This window comes from Desmodus rotundus, chromosome 3 (genome assembly GCF_022682495.2).
Source record: "Desmodus rotundus isolate HL8 chromosome 3, HLdesRot8A.1, whole genome shotgun sequence".
Taxonomy (NCBI): domain Eukaryota; kingdom Metazoa; phylum Chordata; class Mammalia; order Chiroptera; family Phyllostomidae; genus Desmodus; species Desmodus rotundus.
In genome coordinates this window covers 138367767-138378922 of record NC_071389.1, presented here as the reverse complement: position 1 = coordinate 138378922, position 11156 = coordinate 138367767, and positions in this window count along the sequence as shown.

Here is an 11156-nt window from a genome sequence, read left to right as displayed (position 1 = left end):
CTGGGTGGCTCAGTTGCTTATCATGCCATCCTGTACACCAAAAGGTTGGGCATTTGATCCTTGATCAGGTCACCTACCTAGGCTGCGGGTTCAGTCCCCATTCTGGGCATGTATTAGAGGAAACCAATTGATGTTTCTCTAAAGTCAATAAGCATGTTCTTAGGTGAGGATTTTTAAAAGGGTGAGATTGAGGGCATTGTACGATGGGTCATGGCTTAAGTTTGGGAGAATGAACTGATGGAGAAGCATGGTCAAGACTTGGTTAGTCTAGCTGAAAGTAGGCTTCGTTTTTGTGACAGCAGTCCACTTAGTAATACATGCAGTTGCAGAGAAGGTAGGTGGATCAAGCTATGGGATGGGACAGACAGACATTTCTCCATTACTTTTCAATTCAGTGCTTGTCAACCGAGCTGCAGAATAGAATCACTCATGCATCCATATTTTTGTGGTGGGGGTGGGGTGGTTGGTTGCCATCAGCATTTTTAAAAATTGTTTTTGTACTTACTTTTAAATCACCTTGTTAGCGATAGTATTCTTTTACAAGTGAGTCAGTGGTATCTGAGGGTTTCTGGATAGCAGAATGGTGAGCTGAAGTTAGAATGGGTTTGATTCCAAATCAGCTTACTTCAGTGACTTGCTAAGTTTTACCAGACTAAGCCTCCACTGCCTTTAAGTGCTAACTCTAAAGGCTATCAATACCTGAACTGTGAGCATTTCAGAATATGTTACTTTAAAACGTGTATTTCCACAAATTGCATGGTATCTTGTTAATTGTATGAAAAATGTTTCATAGATAACTTGGCAGTTTCTACCTACATAATAGCTACCCTATATTTCACATTACTTGTAAACATGCATTGTGCATTTTTGCCAGCTGGGAGACTTCCTGCCATAAACTTAGGTAGTAATTGGTTTATGTTGACCTTGGCTTTGTAAATGATCCGAGTCTATCAGTGGACACTAATTGGAGGGCAGAGGTGAATGGCACAGCTCCTCTCATCCATATTGAGCATGCTTGTCAGTAAATCTACCTAAAGTTACTGGATCCCTGCTTACACGAATATTGATGGAACAAGTCCTCTTAGAAGTTAGTTAATGGGTTAGCATAAATAAGCAGGTAACGTAGGGAGTTGCGAGTGAAAGTTTTAATTTAAATTCTCATTATGCCATCCATCCTGAGTCATCTGAGTCTCTTTCCTAACCTTTTAATTTTGGGGTACTCCCAGGAGGTTTAGTCTCTTGCATTTCTTGGCACTCTTCCTATCCATGGATTTATGAATTAATATTGTCAGTTTTCTAAGTTTAGATTTCCAAGTCAGACCTTTTAACCCAAACTGGAGACTTAACTATCTTTACATGAATATAATAAGCATCTCAACTCTTCACCCTCAGCCATTCCCCACCACCTAGTCAGCCTACAGTCTTCCCCAGCAGCTAACATCAACAACATCTCAGTTCTTTAGGGGCAAAAATGTTGAAATCATTCTTGACCCTTTATACTCCACATTCAATACATCAGGAAATCGTTTTGTCTACCACCAGAAAAATACCTAGAATCTGCCTACTTACCTACATTACCACTGCTTTCATCGTTTGCCTTTATTACTGCAGTATTCCTAATAGATCTTTTTTGCTTTTACGCCCCTACAGTTTTCTCAGCACATCTGTCAAGAGTTCTTATTGTCTCTGTTCCAAAACCTGGAGTGGCTCCTCATTTCTACAAGAGTAAAGTTTCAGTCCTTAACAAAGGTTCCTCCATGATTTGGCCCCAATTCTCTGACCAGATCTCCCAATACCTTCCCCCATGCTCACTACGTTCCAGGCATCCTAGCCTCATTTTTCAAAGTCTTTGCATAGGCCATTTCCCTGCCTAGAATCCTTTGGATGACTTACATGACAGCTTAATGAGGTTTATTTTCACCTTCTATTGAATGGTGGGGCCCACTATCTCCCTTACTCTTTATTTTTCCAAACATTTTTTCCCCTAACATGGTATGTTATTACCAAGCACAATATGTGTTATGGTCATTGTCCATTACAATATAAACAGTCTTGTTTTCTGTTAAGTACTAACTGCCTACATCAACATATGGCACATAGTGTAGGTCTATCATGTTATCTTGTTAAAGCTAATTCAGCATCTTTCAAAATGTAAAATATAATAAAAATTACCATTTTAACCACTTTAAGTGTATATTTCAGTGGCAATAAGTGAATTCACAGTGTAGCCATCACCATTGTCCATTTCTGGGATTTAAAAAAAAAATTGTCATTCAACAGTAACTCCCCATTCCTGCCTCTCCCCACTCCTGGCAATCTCTACTGTACTTTGTGTCTGAACTTGCCTATACTAGGCATCTCAAATAAGTAGAATCATACAATACATGGTCCAGTGTGGCCAGCTTATTCCACTTAGTGTAATGTTTTCAAGGGTCATCTATGTAATGTATCAATTTCATTTTTATGGCTGAATAATATTCCATTGTGAGCATATTACCAGGTTTTGTTTATCCCTCTATCGGTGCACATTTGGGTTTCCACATTTTGGCTATAGTGAATAATGCTGTGATAAACATTGGTGTGTAAGTATGAGTCTGTGCTTGGGTTTTGGGTACGTACCTAGGAGTGGAATTGTTGGGTCATATGGTAACTGTTTACCTTTTAGAAACCCCAAAACTTCCACAGCAGTTGCTCCATCTTGCATTCCCACCAGCGAAGCGTGAGATTTTCAGTTTCTCCATATCTGGCCAACACTTATTTTCCTAATGGGTGTAAAGTGGTATGTCAAAATGTTAACTTAGTTTTTATTGAACCAATTCTGTGTGCACTCACATTTCATTGGCTTACATAATTTTAAGTTGTGAAATCACAGGAAAAAGTACTGTTGACATAGTTTAGGAGCAAACAACTGACTCAGAAAACAATTAGAGCAGAAGTTCTTGAATGTGTAGGTTGTGTGAATAAGTCAGTTGTATAGAAAGGATGTATAACATAAGTTGGTTATGTGGGGAGTACTCCACAGTATCGACATTTTCCTGTGGGATACACTCATAAGACTGTCAACATCAGCATCACCTAGGCTGAGAGCTTGTTACAAATACTGAATCTGAGGTGCCACCCCAGACCACCGGAATCAGAATCTGATTTTGGACAAGACCCCCAAGTGACTTTTCTTAAACTGCTTTTAACGGCTACCTGGTATTTCAACTTATACCATAATTTTAATCAGTTCTTATCATTGGATATTCAGGTTGTTCCACTAGATTTTCCTACAAGTGTAAAGGATACTGCAGTGATTATCCTAATATGTTAATCTAAATGTTTTCCAAAAAGTTTGTCAGAGTGCGTGATTCAGTGAGTATGAATATTTAAGGTTTTTGACACAGGAAGTTGCCTTCTGATTTACCTTAATTCCAGCTGTATGTGAAAATGCTTATTTCTCACATCCGTATTTTTCAATAATGGGTGCTTTTTAGCTCTGGCCAGGTATATGGGAAGCAACCAATCCATGTTTCTCCGCCCCCACCGCCACCTCCCTTCTCTCTCCCTAAAAATCAATAAATATATCCTCAGGTGAGGATTAAAAATGTTTGCTTTTAAAAGTCCATCAATTTTGGAGGTGAAAACTGGTATATTTAAATATTTTGTGATGTTTACAGCAGCTTAAATGTTTTTAAATGTTTTAAGATGTTAGTGTGCTGCCATCTAGTGGTGGTTTTTGTAAGAAAAGCGTAGGCCATGACTTACGAACTCCATTTTGTAACTGAGGGAACAGTTCGGTGTGTGCATTCAGGACCAAAGGAATACAACCAGTAAAGGGCAAACATAAGAACTAAAAGTTCCAAGCCAAGTTTCAGTTACCAAGAAGGATACCAGAGATTCTTTTCTAAATCAATGTCCCTGTTAAGTCAACCGACAGTCCCATCAGATTGAATGAATGAAGTAATAATACTCTTGATTATTCTGGTGAAATCAGTAAGACCTTTTTTATTTCCATTCTTATACTGAAAATGTTTCTAAATTTTCTCAGTGTACACCAAAAGTCATTTGAAGGGAAGGTATTCTGTGCCTACATATTTTGTGCTTATATATGTAAATATTTTCATTAGAGAATATATTTAGTATTTCTTTGAAGAAGTGTATAGTGTTCTGGTGTCATTCTGAACAGAATTCTCATGGTAGGTATAAAAGAGTGGTCTTGACTTAGCTATGTAATACTGTTTGCTTTTTTTTTTTTTAACACTAAGTGAAAGCATATGTTTTTAAGCATTTGAGTGGCTACCTTGTACTAAGTATAGGATTCAGGAAGGGTATACAAGCCAAGGAATATGCTTTCTGCCCTTTGACTGTTCGGAAATAAATTAATCTCTACTGATAGAATACTCAAAAAAAAGTGCAGTGTGTAAAATCCCTTGAGCACACAAAGAAAATAAAACAATATGCTGTCTGAAAGAAAGGAATTGAAGAGACCATGCTGCCATTTACCCATGTGTAAGTGCAAAGCAGTCCTACTGGGGTTCCTTATTTTATAGATGAGGAAACATTTAGATTGAGGAGCAAAGGAATAATCTACCTTGGAGTCGGAGGAGCCAGCCTGGAGAATGACAGTGAGACTTCTCAGTGGCCGTTATCTACAGAGGACATGAGATGGTATGAGAGACTACAGATAAATTCATAGAATTAAAACACCAATTCAAAAGAACTTATGCACCCCTTGTTCAAGCCAAGTGCTGGAAACAGCCTAAGTGCCCATCAGTAGATGAGTGGATCAAAAACTGGTACATTTACACAGTGGAATACTACGCAGCAGAAGGAACTCCTACACAGCATGGATGGGTCTGGAGAATATAAGTGAAATAAGGTAGGCCGTGAAAGACAAATACTGCATGATCTTACCTATAAGTGGAATCTAATGAACAAAACACGAGCAAAATAGAAGCAAACTGGCGGAAGATACTTAAAACTGCTAAAGCACTATTATCAAGAATATGTAATATTATAGATCTGCAAGAGAATGACGAACCTATTAGAAAAAGGGGCAACAGATGTGAACTGCTATTTCACAGAAAATAACTATATGAAATGATATTTAACTTCATTAGTAATTTAAGAAATGCATATTAAAATCACCAGTGCCATTTCACACCTACAAAGTTGACCAAAAGAAAAAGTTTGATTAATCAGTTCTAAGTATTGGATGTGGTCCAATGGAAAATACTGTTGAAAGGGATATAAATTGATACAATCACTTTGGAAAACAGTTTAGCATTACTTTATAAAGCAAGTGTGCACGTGCCTTTGTACACACAGAACATGGGAAACTCCCATCTCTGCCCTAGAAGGCATTTACAAGAGTGTTACGACATTTCTATTAGCAGAAAATTTTAAAAATTTGTACAATGAAACACTACATAGCCTGAAAATACAAGAATTCTAGCTGCATACAGCAATATAAGTGAAAAACTTACATTGACTGGAAAAAGCAACTATTCATACAGTTTTATTCCATTTCTAGAAAGTTCCAAAACAGGCAAAATTGTGAGTGTGTGTTAGAGGTTCCTATATTAGGGAAATACTAGAGAAGTATTACATAGAGGTCATCGTTCTGGAGGAGGGAGTGAGAGGAATGCAGTTGAGGCAGTGTTCCACAGGCCTTCTAAGGTGTCATAGTGTGTTTGCTAACCGGAATGGCTGGTACCCGTATGCTTTTCCTCTGAATTTTAAGTATACATTTTAATACACTCATTTAAAAATTAAGCCAGAAATTGCCTTGGCTGGTGTGGCTCAGTGGCTTGAGAGCCAGACTGTGAAGCAAAAGGTCACTAGTTCAAACCCCAGTCAGAGCACATTCCTGGGTTGTCAGCCAGGTCTCCAGTAGGAGACATGCGGGGGGGGGGGGGGGGGGCAACCACACATTGATGCTTCTCTCCTTCCTCCCTCCCTCCCCCTCTCTCTAAAAATAAATAAAATATTTTAAAAATTAAGCTAGAAATAGGCTCTGTTGTGTGTCTAACTGAATTCTAGACCATTTAACCTCCATACCTAGAAAGCGATGTGCAAGTATTTAAAATAATACTTGTTATTTCTCCTAAAACAGTATAAATGCTACTTTTAAACCATCAGTTTACTACTTGTTTTGGGGTTTTTTTTGTTTGTTTGTTTTTGAGTACAGTTAACCTGAAGTGGGAGGTAACAGTCCAGGGAGGGCATGGAGATAGTATGTAAGCATTGTTATAAACAGTTTTCTGCTTTATCAGATTCTCAACATGGAAGAAAGGCATGTGTAGCTTGAAAAAGCATATCTTAGCCTTGGCTGGTGTGGCTCTGGATAGAGCACTGGCCTGGGAATTGCTGGTTCAATTCCCAGTCAGGGCACATGTCTGGGTTGCAGGCCAGGTCCCCAATTGGTGTGTGAGAGGCAACCACACATTGATGTTTCTCTCCCCCTCCTTCTCCCTCCCTTCCCCTCTAAAAATAGTTTTAAAAATTTTTAAAAAGCATATCTTAAAACCACCACTGTTACCTTTTATTTTAAATAATACCAAAGGAGATCATAAAATATTTATCTAAAGTGATTTCATGACACTACTTTCTCTCAGAAAGTACTTTCGGCCTGGCTGGTGTGGCTGTGTTGGGCATTGGCCTGCGAAATGGAAGATCGCTGGTTTGATTCCCAGTCAGGGCACATTCCTGGGTTGCAGGTTCAGTTCTCAGTTGGGGTGCATGCAGAAGGCAGCCAATTGATGCTTCTCTCTCACGTTGATGTTTCCCTCTTCCTCCCCCTCTATCTGAAATTTAAAAATTAAAAAAAGGAAGTACTTTTATACAGTACGGGGCAGAGGAAGCAAAGTGCCTCATCACAGGGTCTAGGGTACTAGAGTGGGGACAGGGAGGAGTACAGTTACCAGCAATGGTCAGTAACAGGGTAAGCATTCTGAAACTTGTCAGTAGTTATTACTGGGTGGGATGCTGTGATCATTGCAAGTGCAGTACTTGGATGTAGACTGGACACCATCCTCCCTCACTGGGCAGGCCATTCAGGAGTTAAATGCCCAACACCTTTGTACTTAAGACAGTAATCTACCTGTGCCAAACCATTTATGCCCTTTTCATGGTGGTGTGATGCCCCCTTTTTTCAAAGACTTTTGGAAAACAACTATTTGTGCCAACAAGTCCCAAATCGTAGAATGATGTCCTCAGTTGGAGTCTGCTTCCTGGAGAAATTGGCTAAGTTGGAGGTCACCAGAACCAGAGTCCGATGAGGGCAGAATGGTCCCTAGTACTATGTTGGAAGCTACCACCATTAGGTGGCAGGCCGAGCTGATGAGGGAAGTTAGTATTGGAGTGGCAGTGAGTAGTGTCTTCCCATCTGTGAAAGGCCCTCATTGCCCATGGGTTTGTGTATTTGTCTTTTCAGGAACTGAATTACCCACTAGGTGCCAGGCACTGTTCTAGGGCCAAACTAAAAAGAAAAATTCCTTCATCTTGTGATTAGTGAAGAAATGAGAAGTTAATTTTTTCATGAAGCAATGGGTATATTTTCATCAGTTTGGAAGGCCCCTAAGTCTATGACTGAGTTCTCATTGGATATTATGAAGATAATTTCGTTGAGGACGTAGCTCAGAAATGTCACTATTTGCCTGCTTTTACACATGTACTTTCCAGGGTTAGCCACAAAAGAGGTGGTGCTACAGTATTCAGGAAGTCTGGGAACGGGTCTATGTGAGGTAGAATAGGGACGTCGTACAGTTAGCCTCTCTAGCATCAGGTAGGATTGATTGATTCATTCACTTAACAAATATGCTGGCCACTGATGTAGGTGTCAGAAATGCAGCACTGAATGTGGCAGATACCCTTCTCTTGGAACTTACAGTGAGGAAATACATCAGTCAAATATACCAGTTGCTGTTAAAGTTACTAAGTGAAGTAAAGGAGCGTATTTTTACAGAAGTTCATCACGGAAGGCCTTTGTAATGTACAGTGCAGGCAGAGATCTGAAGGTAGTGAAAGAGTTGCTTTCAAGAAGACCATTCTAGCAGAGAAAATAATTGAGTGCAAATGCCCTAAAAGGTAAGTGTAGCAGCAAAGGCTGGTAAGATGAGGGAAGAGAATGGGCAGAAGTGGGTTTAGGGAGGAATGTGGGGCATGGTTAGACACAGGGCTTTATAGGTGTTGGTAAGCTTTTACTCTTAGTGTGACAGGAAAAGTGGAAGGGCATGAGCAGAGGAGTGATACAACCCTACATGTTCTCATTAGTTGCTATCCGAAGAACTGGTTGTTAGGGAGCAATTGTGGAAGTGGGCAGACTAATGGGAATGATTTTGCATTAGTGTAGCTAAGAAGCTATAGTGGTTTACATTAAATTATTAAATAGCAGTGGAGAAAACATAAGATTTTGAGTATATTTTTAAGATAGAGCCAACTTCATTTGTTGGTGGACAAGAGGTGAATATGAGAGAAGTCAAGGATATTTCTAAAGCTTTTGACCTAAGAAACAAAGTATGTTGTCTTTTACTGAGATGAATGAAAACTAGCGAATGGGGTGAAAACATTTTTTGGTGGGAGTGGAAATCAAAAGTTGTGTGTGTTGAGTGTGTGCTGAATTTGAGAAAACTACTCCCAAACTCGCCCAAGTGAAGATGTCAGGTCATCACCTGGAATCACCTTGGATACACCTGGAATTCAGGGACAATTTCAGTGCTGGAGATGTAATTGTGGGAGATATCAGTGTGTAAATAGTATTTGAGCCAGTGGGACCAGGTGAGATTCTGGGGAGACTGATGATGGATAAAGAGAAAAGGTGAGCAGACTGAGCGGTAGGGCACTCCTATGCCTACAAATAGGGAAAATAGAACAACACAACAAAGAAGACAGAGGGGGCAGCCTGTTAAATAACAGATGAGAAAGGGGAAGGGGGGGAGGGAGGGAGAGAGAAGAGAAGAAGGGGAAAAATGAGGTGTCTCAGAAGCCAAGTTTCACAAAAGGGGAGTCAGGTGTGTGTCACTTGCTGCTGAGGGAGTCAATAAGATGACTGAACTGGCCATTTGATTTGACAATTGGAATTCATTGGTGACTGTGTAGTGAGGGAAAGGGATGATTGGAATGAATTCAGGATGGAATGGGAGGAAAGGAGATAGTCTTAAAAAGAGTATTGCAAAGAAGTGGGAAAGTAGCTGGAAGGGAAGGTTATTGTTAGTAGAAGCCTGAAGTGTGCAAACCAAGTGTCCTGATTTATTCAGAATGGCCAAGCCACAGTTCAAAGGCCATCTTCCATGTTTGCCTTGTACAAAGTTGAAGCTCCCAAGGAGTACATATTTTTACAAAATATCTACCCTCTAATGAACTTATACTAGTGAGGGAGTAGCAGGAGAACACAGAGATCTGGAATAGTGACCTCATTGAGGCTTCCACAGCCCTAACAATCGAGCTTCCCATTTTTCTCACGTAGTAAACTTGTGTTCGCCTATGGGACTTGGAGAGCACAACAGACTTTTACCAGAACTAGGTGTGTAACTACTTTTAGACAGCCTCTGTCAGTAACAATGCAAGCACATTGCATCTGCAATGTCGAGGTCACATTCTGAGCCACTAGGAGTTAGGACTTCCACCTACCTGTGAAGGAGGAGGAGGGGGGAACACAGTTCAACTCGTAACGCCATGCAAACTATTTCCAGCAAAACTGTATATCAAAATCCACAAATGACAAAATACGTAAATAGTATTGAAAACTTGCAAAGGTACAGACGACTGTTGGAGTAGGAGGGGAGAAAGGATAGGTAGTAGCTTTTACAGCCAGCATAGGAGTAAAAGAAGAAGAAGAAGAAGAAAGCCAGCAAGGATATATAGTGTGAAATGTTTGGCATTATGCTGATACAAGGATAGGAGAGGGAAAAAAAGTGAGGAAGAGCAGTAAAGTTTGTCATCAGACAAAATATAACCAGAAAAACATTTCACAAAGAAGATGAAAATTATAATCAAATACCAGTACTAACCTTAGACCCAGACAAAAGGGGTCCCTGCTCTGGGTGCCACACTTTGGAGGGACCCATGTATCACAAGCACATGAGTTTGTTAACAATAGGCAGCTGTGTCACATTGAATCTGAGGCTCAGTGTTAGCACAATGCAATTAATACTGGTCACTGACATTCTCCTGTGTGAATATCCCCATTCAGCCCTCTAGGGAAATGTTTCTCCAAATTCTTTGATCAATATCTTCAAAACAAAAGAACTGCGGAACACCACAGTAGGTTTGTGGATTGCATTGCTACTTCTATTGCTTACATAGAGCAGGGTGGATTTGAGTGTCAAATTTTAGGAAACAGAAGACTATTAACTTGTCAAATTCTTTCCGTACAAATACAAAAGATTCCTGCATTTAAAAAAAAGTATTGTTTTCCATTGATTTTCTTTTGTGTTCAAAGTGTACCAGTTTTTATGCCCCTGTACAAATTTGGTATACTTTTAATGTAATCATGTTTAAATTTGTAATCCTGTAGATCATTATTGTCAGTGGAACACAAATTATGTGAATATAGTATGGCAATATTATTAGTGGTTGTGCTGAAATAGAGGCCAAAAGTAAAATTCATGGAATAAGTAATATAACGTATGAAATATGTGTGCTTATTTTATTTCATATACAAATATTGCTGGCCCATCAAGAGAACACCTAGACATGTGCAGTAATAATTAAATTAAGTTCTCTGATACTTACTGAATTTCAGTAATACAGCTTTACACATTTTTGTTGTTTTAAAGGTATATGAGGGGGGCCCAAAAAACCTCAGAATTATAAAAAATTGTGTATTCTTACATTTTTAAACTTCAGTCTCCTTCAAAGTACTCTACATTTGATGCAATACACCTATTGAGACTTTTTTCCCCACTGCTGAAAACAGTTTTGGAACTCATTGATTTTGACACTTTTTGGTGCTTCTGCCATTTTTTGTTGCACCTCTTCCACATTGGCAAAATGTTTCCCTTTGAGGACTTTTTTCCATCTGGGGAAACAAACAAACAAAAAGTCGCTTAGGGCAAGATCAGGTGAATAGGGAGGGTAGGGCATGGGGAGCATGCCACTTTTAGTCAAAAACTGCTGAACACTTAGCACAGTGTGGGCAGGTGCACTCGTAAATCACCTGTCATGAAATGGGC